Source organism: Patella vulgata, chromosome 2, assembly GCF_932274485.2.
Source record: "Patella vulgata chromosome 2, xgPatVulg1.2, whole genome shotgun sequence".
Taxonomy (NCBI): Eukaryota; Metazoa; Mollusca; class Gastropoda; family Patellidae; genus Patella; species Patella vulgata.
This window is the reverse complement of record NC_065880.2, coordinates 46,860,610-46,873,965: the sequence shown is the minus strand read 5'-3', so window position 1 is coordinate 46,873,965 and position 13,356 is coordinate 46,860,610.

Below are 13,356 nucleotides of genomic sequence, written 5' to 3'. Positions count from 1 at the left end.
CCTTGACAATGAACCCCCTCCCCCCACGTGTATAGCACTATTGCGTGTCGCGTGTGTAGCTCACTGGTTCTGTTGGGGCGATAAGTTCTTCATCTGTAAACATACTCTCAAAGCATGTCAAGTGTCCATGACTATTTATCATATCCCAACCTGCATAGGTATTTGCATCTGAATATCCCCTACTTTTTTTGAAGAGTATATAAGAACGCAATTAAAGATAGAGGTGTATATTCATTGAAGTCATCACTAGAACAAAAGGGGCAGCCGACATGTTACACCAGAGCTTAATTATGGCGAATCGTAATTTGAATCCAAAAACCCAATTCTAGATTCTCTTCCCAGATTCAGTTCAAAAACAAACAGTTGTCCGAATCCTGATTTTACGGACGCTAGACGTGCTATCATGTTGTCGTGTGGATGACCAACATGTTGAAGTCGTATATAGTTTCAGATTTGAAAATCTGTATAATAAAACAAAGGTAGATTCTGAATTTGAATCTTTAATGCATTGGTTTAGTGATTTTTAATTGTAAAAGTGTCACCATTTTAAACGCACCCACCAAGTGAATCCACTTTTTGGTCCGAAGGAAACAGAATAAATTCTGATTATGAAAAAGGTACACTTTCGGTTTCACCATACACACACGGACACAGCTCACCAAATATTCCTACGTCGTCAACCACGAAGTAATAGCAAAGGTTATTTTTAGTCTTTCTCTCCCTTTCCCCTTTCCTTTACCCCCTTTTCCATGACGATTTTTGTTGACCTTTTGGTGTAAAATCGAAGAGCGTTGTTTAAATATACATTTTTGTCAGGTTTTGGTGAATATTCATGATTTCGAGGAGGAAGGGTACGGGGGTTAAGATATTGGGCGGACAGTTGCATGTCTATTTACTCGCTACTTCCAGTTTGTGTATCTCAAGTTTTCCATGGTAAACCTCATACCAGCTTCTGAGCAAGAGGTTGCCGCAAGTTGCTTCATCTGTGGTAGAAAGTGTTCAACCTCTCGAAAATTTGGGAAAAAGTCCGTCTAAGAGACGAGGATAATATTAACATTAAAGTCAATGGGAAAATAATTGGTGATCTGTGACCATTCTAATTCATATACACTAACGCAGTAATATTAAAATAACTGTTGAGATAGCAATTCTGTAAAAAGACAATATTATAATCTTCTTATAAGGACATTCACATTGATGTTATCTGCCGGAAAGAAATGTTAAAACATTAAATCCTACTTAATCTGCTTAATACAAAAAACTTGTTCTCTCGGTAAGATATGTTTTTGACAGATATTAATGCGAATTCTCTTAAAATGATCTGATTAAATTTTCTCAGCGTTTTGTGTTATTGGATATAGTTTTACCCATAAAAGATTAAAAAACGTTGGATCTTAAATTAAAATTCTGCTAGCTAAATATCTTAGATATCTTATATCCCCGTCAGACCGGGGTGGCCATAAGCGTGGTAGAAACGCCAGCTATCGTGCTATAGTCTCCATGGTCGCCAATGATCGGCTTTTGTTTTGAGCGTGTTCAAAACAAACGCCAAGGTTCTGCCATCTGAACTGGAAAGCTATGAGAATGCTACTTTTTTTTTAGTTTGTAATTTTTGGGGACATTTTCTTGTGTTGTGTTCACGTTTGCCGGCGACCTTGTGCCGTACGGTCGCAGCAGCGCAGTAAGGACGCCACGCCGGTCTGACGGGGGCATTAGACAGATTGGTTGAACAAAAACATTTTTTTTATTGTTGTGTTTTCATGATACATTACTTCTACAATTAAATGATTATGAAATTATGGTCTTCGGCTAGCGTTTAAATAGTATACACAATTTTTGTAGACCTGAAATACAATACATGTATAATTGTGATTTTTTCGAGAAGCTCATTCTACCCACAATGATGTATTTCCAGTAAATGGTAAATATTGAAAAATATTGAAAATTATTGGCTGATATACTGTGTAAATAAAAACAACAAAGGTCAGAAATCCAGAGAAACGTCTAAAGTTAGGGTGTTTAATATTTCGTTACACAACAAATAAGAAACGAAATAATAAACAGTGAACACAAAATAAGGTAGTTAGCGACACATAAATTGGAACTTAGATCACCTACTTCTCTCCGATGTGCAAGCGGATTTCTTATTTCAAACTTTGCATACAATCCAATTTAAACATCCAAATCGCTTTGTGTTCGTATACCTTTAATGTGAAGGGTTATCGGGTGTATTGTAATATACATTATCTGTCATCTCTCCAACTGTGATTACATATACTATTTATGATTAATATGCAACGTACAGTTGCCCATACCCGCATCACGAAATCTTTAAAAGCGAATGGTGGTCTATTAATATATATTAATGAATTTGTTTTGTCTGGCTCTCGGTGGACATATGGCTTGAGCGAAACGCACGAATAACGATGGCACGCACGTTGATTTTCCGGTACTCATATCGGACTTATTCGCCTTTCCACGCCATTGCGCCAAAGGCAGCTTATTAAAAAGGCAGATACAATTATCAAATTACCAAACTGTCAATATTGATGTTAAACATGGCGCCAATTACAATTAATGTTTATTAAGCTTGGGTGGATATAGCATTATCCGACATTCATACGTCGACGTCGTAAGAAGTAATTTCGTTCTTATGACAGCCAATCAAATGGGGATTGTAATAACGTTGACTTTTTGACGTATTATTTCAATGAGATGGGATTATTTAATACGCCAAATGTCATTTTGTTATTCGGTGCAGTTATAGGGTTAATCGCCATGCATTGCGAACGAGGTTTATTTTGATAATTCTAGTTACTGATAACAATTAAATGTCAACGTATTTTGTTTATATTTGAGTAATTGGTGATTTATACGTTATATAACTGGATGGCTCTTATTATATTAAATATAAATATACATAATAAAAGTGATAGGTCATAACATGTTACCAATACAATAGTACAAGAACTATTGTTAATCTCTATCTACGGCTCAAATAGGTGGTATCAGGCTGTCTAGAAATTTAAGCTGATGGTCGAGAAAGTTCCTCCAGATTGTCCAGCGTGCCACCCCGCCGTGGATTGTACGTAAAATAATTGTAGACTGATGGAATTCGAAATATTTAACACATATACCCGTCTACATTAGCCCAGTCGTAAGAAGAATTTTTCTCGTTTTCTGTGTCCCGCGGATCATGATCAGTAACAGACGTATTTAAACAAGACTGATTTACGACTAAATAATTTCATTTATTCTATTGAAAAAGAATGATATTTTATAAACCTTGATATAACAAAAATGTCTGGTTTGTTTTTAAATAATATTTGTCAATCGATAAGCACAAACACAATTTTGCAATCATCTGAAACAAACGAGGAATTAATATAACGCCCATTTCAGATATTTTAAAGGTTATTGAATGAAATGAATTTAGAAATCACAAACATTGTCTCTGTAATATCTCATATGAGACAGAAAGCTCGATATAATATATTTACTCTGTTAACTCACAATCTTTCTCTAATATCGGTTTTAAACAAAGTCGAAAAAAAAACCCCAACATTTGAATAATAATTCTAAAATAAAACAGATAATGAACGCCACACTAATAAATCTCGGCAAGCAGCCATTTTATCGGATGTATAATAGATGTGGTGAATTATAACTTAAGTCATATCTTTTCACAAAACTGTTTTTGCCAACAATACCAAACAGAATGGAGGCCAAAAGAATCAACCAAATGTGGCTGGGAACATTTTCAGTATAACCCGATGTTTTTATTTTATTCCTTCTATGCCACACTCATAAAACATGGGCGTATTAAGCTGTTGAGCAGAAGGACGCTACAAACCATTTTTATCATTCAAAATATCATAAACTGGCTTAAAATCGTTTATTTCCTACGGCTCGCATGTCTAGCATTTTCGAGGAAATATCAAATGTCGACATGTAATTATAATGAAAATGCCGCTAAATCTATAACACTTGTATCCGAAAATAAAATTGAATAGATGACCCACTTTAATTAACCTATATTATTGATTTCTACACAAAATGAATATTAGCACTCCAGTACGACGTTGCATTTTAACTGCGGTTAAAGACCAACTAGCTTTTTTATAAAGATTAATATCAGTGAATGTATAATTCTTGTTAAATCTGTCAGGTACAAAACTAATCCCCCATAAAGTTTGATTAACTGGTTAGAAAACAACCCCGTAAAAATGTCACCTTTTCACAAAATGCACGACCCACGTTCATTATCGAACCTTTATTGTCATCCACCAACACTGTGATTTTAATACACAAGTACAACTACAATTATTGGTTATGAACTCGTCAAATAAAAAGTGGCACTGTATATTAAATACTCTGAAAACATGTCTTTTATTTGAATAGATTGACTGTCGGGTTAAATTTACCTTAGTCACGACTACAGTTTATTTTAGCCTAATCGCAAAGGTACGAATAATGAACCAGCAATATACAACAGTTAGCATACCATCTCTCGTCCACGAACTGATTGTTTTAGTCCGGCAGCCAAACCCCATTTTAAGCCTAGACATGGAAATATAGTCCACCTAATGTGTTTTGATGGATTATATGTCTTCAATGTGTAGATTCAGAATCTGGATGAAGCCACTCTAGCACCTTTGGGGAAATTTAAATATTCAAGATGGCCACCATCAGACATTTTCGGGTTATTTAGTGGGGTAAAATTCATAACAGATTCTCTCGGACCCCGGTTGACGGTGGGATCTGTAGGAATTTGACCCGCTGGTGGATCCAATGATCTTGGTTATTCCTCCTAAAAGTAACGGCTAATGCCGCTAGGGGGGCCAATTCAATAAGGAGACTTATTTTGGCTGGAAACTCACAAAATTCCATAAGTTCCCTAAAAAAAGGGTGTGTAATATATTGAAATATAGGTTTTCGGTGGATTATGTATCTTCAATATTTGTAGATTCAGAATCAAGTTGATACCACCCTGGCACCCTTGAGTAAATTCAAATATTCAAGAGGGCCGCCATGAAGCATTTTCCGGTTATTTAATGGGCTAAAATTTATGACAGATTCTCTTGGACCTCGGTTTAAAGGTGGTTTCTATACGAATTCGACCCGCTGAACCAATGAGCTTGGGTATTCTTCATTAAGATGATGGCTAATTCCGCCAAGGGGCCAAATTCAAAATGAAGGCTCATTTCGGCGAGAAACTTATAAATTCCTCTAAAAAGGTGCGCAATATATTGAAATATAGGTTTTCGGTGTCAGTTAATTCAGATATAAATATAAAAACATGTTCCGACTAAATGTTATTCCAGACTGAGCTTATATTCAAAATGACGACCATATTTGGCGAGAAATTTCGATGTTAGCAATGTGCAAAATATTGACTGTTCTGTCAGTCACTTTAGTCCATTTTAGAGAAATAGGTTATTCAAAATCCGAATGCACCGAACTGGCTAATGAAGACATGCATATGCCATACATTGAGTTGTGTGGGGCATTTTGCTTGGACGGTGTCATGCCACCTACACTTCCATTGTAAGGAGCAGAACAGTAGCACATTAAACCCCATTTCATTTAATTTCTTTATTGTCTGCGATATCACATCGGTGGAAGCGGACGTAATATAGTAGTGTAAAAACATTTGTATCAAGAACAACCAATCCGAGGATGTTCTTATAAGAACCCAACCTCACATATTTGTCGCTTAATAACTGGAATACTCACAATCGGTATGAACCTTGACTGACAGTTATTAGATTACTCATACGCGCGGGTAAAGCTGGGTTTCGTATGACGCTGGCAAACATTTTCCATATCTTATTCCCCTCCGTTTTCTAGTAGAGAAGGTGACACGGACAGGTGTCATAGTAGATCATAATGTATGCTTGACAATTCGCTCTTCGTAGCTTGTGTTCATATGGCCCTGTAATTTGTGGAAAACAGCAAAACCTCTTAGTTCCATATAGAACCCCAGTTAGAAGATCAGGAAACTGCCAAGGTATCACTCTTCTGATCATTGTACACACAAGTTGCTGTATATTGCATCATTGTATTATAATGTCCGTGGTTAAATGTTACTATTCATATATTTTGACTTCCCTGTTGCGTCTTAAATGATAACCAAACTAGCCAGAAACACTCACCCGCCCCAGAATGAACGTGCAGCTGCTCTATTATATCAGAGGTAAGCACTAGTTAACTTTTAGAAACATTTGCTTTTAACTACGGTCCAATGGTGGATTGTGTTTGGCTGTGAAACTTTTGTGTTCTTATAAGAATACAAGGAGTAGAGTGTCTTCGAGGTAGTTTAACGCTCATTCTACAGTATTCTTACTATTTTCTTCCGTGGTTTCCTAAACTTAGCTATTTTGTCGAATTTGGGAACCATTTTGGCGTTTTGTCCGGTCATGGCAGATTTCGCCAGTCAGTTATGATATCGGCGAATACGAAAACCTATAGTTTGACGTATTACATGTACACTGTCACATTACTAACATCGTTATGTCTCATCAAATATGCCGGCCATTTTGAATATGAGCTCAACCTGGAATATCTTTTGGTCTGAATATGTTTTTATGTTTATATCCGAAGTAATTGACACCTTGAATTATCCGTCACTTTTAGGAGGAATAGTCAAGCTCATTGGATTCAGTTATGAGGTTGATGAAAAACACCTCTTTTACAACTATGAGATTCAGACCTTCTGTCTCTATGTTTCTGACAAATTCATTACATTTTCTAAAAAACAAAGACCTATCTCCATTTATCGTATTTCAGTTAGACCAAATTGAATCACGCTGCATCAAGAAACACCACACACTCTGCTAGCTTCTTATATAGTCCGGTGGTTGAAGGGGTGGGGGGGGGGGCACCCCAGCTGTGAATTTATAAGACCAAGTTTTTCTAGACCAGTTTTTTGCGTAGATTCCGAATCTGGGTGGTGATCAGGCGTTTGAGGGGGGGGGGGCGTTTTCGAGATATGGGGATCCAATGTCTACAATTGGGGGAAAATGTGGTTATGTTGACATAAATGCTGATCATGGTTATATAATTATTAATAAAACATAAATTTCCAGTACTGCTCATCTCTAAATAAGTGTTTATGATGCCCCTGGACAACTGTTTTGATTTGTGGCGAATTGGGGTAGGTGGTTGCAGGTGTGCGTGTGTGTGGGGGGGGGGGGTAAAAGCCACCGGAATAATATTGATAGTTTCAACAACTGTTAAAATTTGGTAAAATTCATAGAATGCCAAACTTCAAACCCATTTTTCCCAATTTAACCAAAAAAAGACATAGAACCAGTTAATCCTCAGCCCATGAAATGCCAAGGTCACGAACCAAATGCCAAGTTTAAGGCCATCCTAGGGATACATTTCGAAACGAATAATACGCAATAAACTCATTTATTTCACCTGGCTACGACTGTCTGGCCATGTGCAAACATTGTTACGACGTATGGAACTCTCCCTGTTAATATTAGACCCATCATTTCAACCTGTCAACAGTTTTCAGTTTCGAAGCGGTATATATTGCTTACACCGTAAATTCCCGCATCGGAAATGTGCACTGCGCGGGCGCTAGCAATTTTAACTAAAAACTCTTAAAATTGCATTTTAATTTACAATCGATCTTCGTGAAACGCTTAAAATTTAAAATTGCATTTTGATTTTAGTGATTTTACCGTAAGTTTTTGTGAAACAGGGCCCTGAGTTTCCATTGTGAATTTGGCCCCCTAACCGAATTATCCGTCACTTTTAGGAGGAATAGTCAAGCTCATTGGATTCAGCGGGTCGAATTCTTATAGAAACCACCTTCAAGCCGGGATACGAGAGCTCTGCCACAAATTTTACCCCTCTAAATAACCAGAAAATGCTTCATGGCGGCCCTCTTGAATATTTGAATTTACTCAAGGGTGGCATCATCCGGATTCTGAACCTACAAATACTGAAGACTTATAATTCATCAAAAAACATTAGGTGGCCTATATTTCCATGTTTGTCGACCTACTACCGGACTATTTTAGATGCAAAAACCACTCAGGAGAAAATGTAACCTTGGAGCTAGTAGAATGACAAACACATTCACCAGCAAAGTGGTTTAAATGTAAAAGTGCGTAGGTTAATGAACTCCTCAAATGGGAAAAGGTATCACATCTTCTTGAATGATTAATTGCAGTACATCCGTCGATACTAAGGCAGTAAAAAACGTCTTACTATTTCTGATATTTTCCAACACGGTTGAAACCTCAAACCTTAAAGGGCGTACGACTCTAAAAGCACATATTAATGTAATATGAATGTATATAAAGTGATTTATATTCAATTTAAAATAAATAAATTGTAATTTCTATCAGATTATGTTCGGTGAAATACGTGAACAGCCTAGACTGAACGACAGTCGTTTACGCCGGCTTCGTCCGTTCTAAACGTTTATTATTATTATTTTATCATTTGTGAGTCAGCCACTACTATTTACTGTCACATTGTAATTTAGAATATGTTTTCTTTGTTCATTGATTCTGCGCCCGAAAAGATATGATACACGACTCGTGTACATATTTTAAAACGTTCATTGTGTCATAATTACTTGATATTAGGATCCCACCTTTTCACGGCAACATAACAAAATCAATATGGATTGAAATGTACTAATATTGAATTCTAATTTGTGTTTTTCGAATATTATGGAATAATAGCTTCTTTAACTTATTGTGGTATTTGAATTAATCCAATATAAACGCAATATTTAGCTGATAGGTATGAATTGAAGGTTTATACAAAACGTCCACCCTCCAGATTTTGGTGTTTTAGGAAACATGGATAAACTTGATCATTGTGGTATTTGAATTAATAATACACTAGTGTTCGGATATTCGAACAAACCAGTATTCGAATATTCGACAGGACATGAAATTTGTATTTTCAGCTTCTAGTTTAAAACTTTGTGAATGGCTGAATCGTGCCTGACACCACGTCCCGTGCCCTGAAAGTATCGGAAGCTACGTAACCATGTTTCAGTTTCATGTGGTTCCAAAGATTAGTCGCCGTTCCACAATACGTCAGGGCCTGTTTAGAGTCTACTTTACGTGCAGCTTTCTGGGTCTTAGAGTCTATGACAAAATGCTCCCAAATAGCCGACTTCTTACCTCCCGAGTCTCCTGGAACAATAGGGATGAAATAGTGGTGAAGAAAAAACGATTGAAGAAGCGGATTAAAAATTCGATTGACAAATAAACAGCCGTTTGGTAAGCGGCATCGGCCGGCATGAAAAGGATTGGAGCTAAGACAATAGCTTTAAGTTTATAGACATGCATGAACCTACAGTTGGGTACCATTGTAACTAAAGTGACGAGGACATCATGCATGATCCAGCTAATTAGGGGCGTGAGTGGCAATACAGCTAACTCCATCGCGACACTAACTGGCGAACCAAAGAAGTAACAAGCTACTACCGGTAGGCCCATATAGAGATGGCTCCCGTAGAAGCTGCAGTTAGGCAATCTAAGTTTTCTTCGAATGTAAATGTGCCAAGGAAAGTCGTCTTTAATAATATTTAAGAGCAAATAGAAAACAATAATGTAGATTTTCGAAAATATTCGAATATTATTCTCGACAAGCGAATATTCGAATATTCGTCCTGAAAACTAATCTGCACACCATATTAAACCAAACCAGTTTTCATAAACAAAAAATTTTGCTGATTGGTATGAATTGAAGGTTTATACAAACTGTGCAAAACTGCAACCGTCCAGCTTTTGGTGTTTTAGGAAACGAAAGGAAGTTCCATTTGCTGCGTGTTTTATTATAGCAGTTCACTTTATGAGCAATTTGTAGTATTAATATTTGATGATGCGCTACTGTTAACATATTAAATGTATACAGTGGAATAGTATTTATTCAAGACTATATATTTAATCAAATAACGTTTAATGGGAACCATACCATAAAGAGAATAATTTATAGTAATAAAGTTATGGAACGTGTGTTTATTTTTATGGTTTAGGTATTTGTGTACAACAATCGCCTAATGACCAATGACTAATACAAGTAAAACATCAATCAGTTTGTATATTGAAGCTAGATCGATAACTCTTTGTTCGTTATTGAATATTTCTGAGTCTGCTTTGATTCTATCCACAGGCGAAGAAAGATCGGAATTATTGAGTATTTATTTGGCAAATTAATTTGGAAACCCTTGAACTATCTGAGAAAAAGTGTTGTATTTTATTAGACAGATAGTTACAGGATACACGAATCTAACTGTTCAGGCATAGTGTAATTTTATTAAATTAATAAAAAGCTCCTTTCCGCGACTCATTTTCTATATCACAAAATACATATTTAAACTGTACGTGTAAAAACATTTTCTGCGATTTTTCGAATGAATTTTAGTCGAATGCAAATTATGAAACTTGTCCTTGAAAACTACTTGTGATCTTTTAAAATGTTTGAAATTGATTAGTTGTAATGACAATGTAATTGGTACAAATAATTCCATTTATTTTTCTACATAGTCCCCTTTGAGGTGTACACACTTTTGCTAACGATGTTGTATGGCTTGGATGCCGGTCAGGAAGAAATTTTCTTCAGCCACCCTAAAAAAGACTTTCACAGCTGACATGGCGTAATCATTACTAGAAAAATGACGACCGGTTAGTTCCTATTTCCATTTTTGGAACCAGGTCTCATCCATGGTTACAAATCTGTCCAAAAAATTATCAGGGTCCGCATCAAAACGTCGATGATTATCACGTTTCTGATCCGCCGTCAAGAGTTTTGGCACCCATCACGCAGAAACGTTTGTCTTTGATAACTCGTTGGCGATAATGTTCTCAACCCTCGACAATGTAGACGCAACACTGGTAATATGTTGAGTGTTCAATCGTCGATCAGCCATAACCATGTCATCTACCTTGGTAATGTTTATTTGAATGGTTGCTGTTGATGGCCTTACAGGACGCGGATCATCGTCAATGTCACGCTTAAATTCCGCAGCCCACTTCTTTACTGTGGAAAAGGAAGGGGCATTATCCCCTAAAGTAGACACAATGTAGGCATGTATCTGTGTTGGGGTTAGTCATTTCAGTGGCAGGTACATGATGACTGCATTATAGCCAGTTTTGTCCATTTCTGGAGATTTCAATGGGTAGGTTCACATAGACAATAATAACACTAAACATGCAGTTCTTATGTCTATGATTCATTCAATGATTGTACTTGTTGGTGGCAAAAGTTTATTTCAACCCAACTGATCTATCCTTTTCAGGCTTAGAACTTTTCAACATATTATACGTACACCTGAAGAAACATTTTTGAAAAAGAAAGTGGTGATGTCTATCTTTTTATGATATAGAAAAACAAGCATGGGTATATGGAGCAGGAATAATGCGAAAATGTTCAAAGAACAAGCATGCCAACTCCCATGGCGATGGTACCAGTTCCCATTTCAAATATACACATCAAATACATAATATCAATCTGACGCATTTAATTTTATTGTCGTTATGATCTTTAAATGACCGAGGCGGGATAGAATTTCCTCATGATGGACAGATCTTAAAGTTGGCTCCCCATGAGCCGGTTCGGGCTATAGGCTGAGAGCCGTTTAAAGCTAGTTAATAATATTGTATTTATAATAGACATCATTTGAACAAGAAATCAAACAAGACACCACGACTGCCATGGGGACCATTAGGCTATAATGGGCCACACTAAAAGGGTGCTACTAACTTTTAAGATCGGTCGCATTTTCTGTTCCATATATCTTGTAAATAGCGGTTGTTTTTTTGGGTTTTTTTTTTTTGGGGGGGGGGGGTGAACCCAGCATTATTACAGGACTGTACAGCACAGTGGACGCTTACGGTTGGCCCTGGGATCCATTCACTTAACTTGATATTTGTGGTTTATTCCTTGCAATGTCTATGTATTCTGTCTTGTCCGCAGGCTTATCTTGTTTTAGTTTTTGCGGGTAGTGTGATCCTCTTGCACTTAATATTGAACTTAAGATACTCCGATTATTAGCTTGAGCATATGGTTAGTGATAAGAACTAGTGGGAACTGGAGTAAATTCTATGGTTGTTGTTTTGTTTCTTGATATTTTCTCCCTCATGTGGCCAAGGATCACTACAGATTTCCCAACTGAATTAATATTAAATCTCGTCTATTTGAAAAGATTCGTTGGACAAACGCTTTATACCACAGATGGAGCAACATTTGTTCATCCATTATCAATATTTTGTATTCTACATTATCAAATTAGTGTATTTCTGAAAGCCATAAAGTGATACATGCATTAAGAGAAACGTGTTTTGAATCCACCATCCCCATCTCCCCCCTCTATTTTAGAACTGCCATGACTGTACTTAAATACCTTACACCTAAACTAAAAACGTGACAGAAGTCTATCACGTAGGTAAAGTTTGAGTTAACGCAAATCTGTAATGGGGCTTTTTTCATTATGTGACATAAAAGCGTGAAAAAGTCCGTAAATGATTTATGTAACCGTTTCTTCTCTGGCGTGATAGCATCCTTTTTTCATAAATATCACCTCATAGTCGATACATTAAAATTTCACTGCATCGTGGTCGAGAGCGATAAAGCTTTAAATTTGAATCCCTGAAGTTTTGGATTGATGGGTTCACCTTTGATAAAAACCATCTTGTTTTCCTTCCTCAATTAGATTACACACAGTTATTATATTTAACGCGTCATTCGGTTGCATTAAGTTATCAAATATTGAAATAACGTTAATGCCTGTCTTTCGTTTTCACATTTAGGAGGAGTTGAAGCAAAACTTGTATTCTTAAATAACAATAGTTCGAAAGGATTTAGTCACCCTGTAGATTCCAAGCAATCATGCATATTATAAACCGAACATTTTAAATTGTATGTCTGCAGAAAATTTTTAATGTGTTATATATCAAGCCTAGATATAGATCGAATTTTTTTATACTTAGCGTGTATTATTAGACAAAGATATCACCCTATTCCCAATGAAGTTAACCTATACACGGCGACCGGTCGGACAAAATACGTGATGTACACCAATTACTCTATTTCCTATCACTGAAGATTCATCAACAGTGGAATGTCGTTGACAATCATGGCGATGCATATTGAAGTGTTAACCCATAAAACAATTGGTGTAATACAAAATACAAACAGGCAATTGCAATCTTCATGAACCATTTGAAATATATAGACAATTGCAGTCTTCGTGAACTACTTGATACAAATGCAATGAAACGAAATGAAATGGGGTTTAACGTCCTACTGTTCTGCTCCTATACTGGGCTAATGAAGACGGGCATACGCCATACAGTGTGCTATGAGGGGAATTCTGCC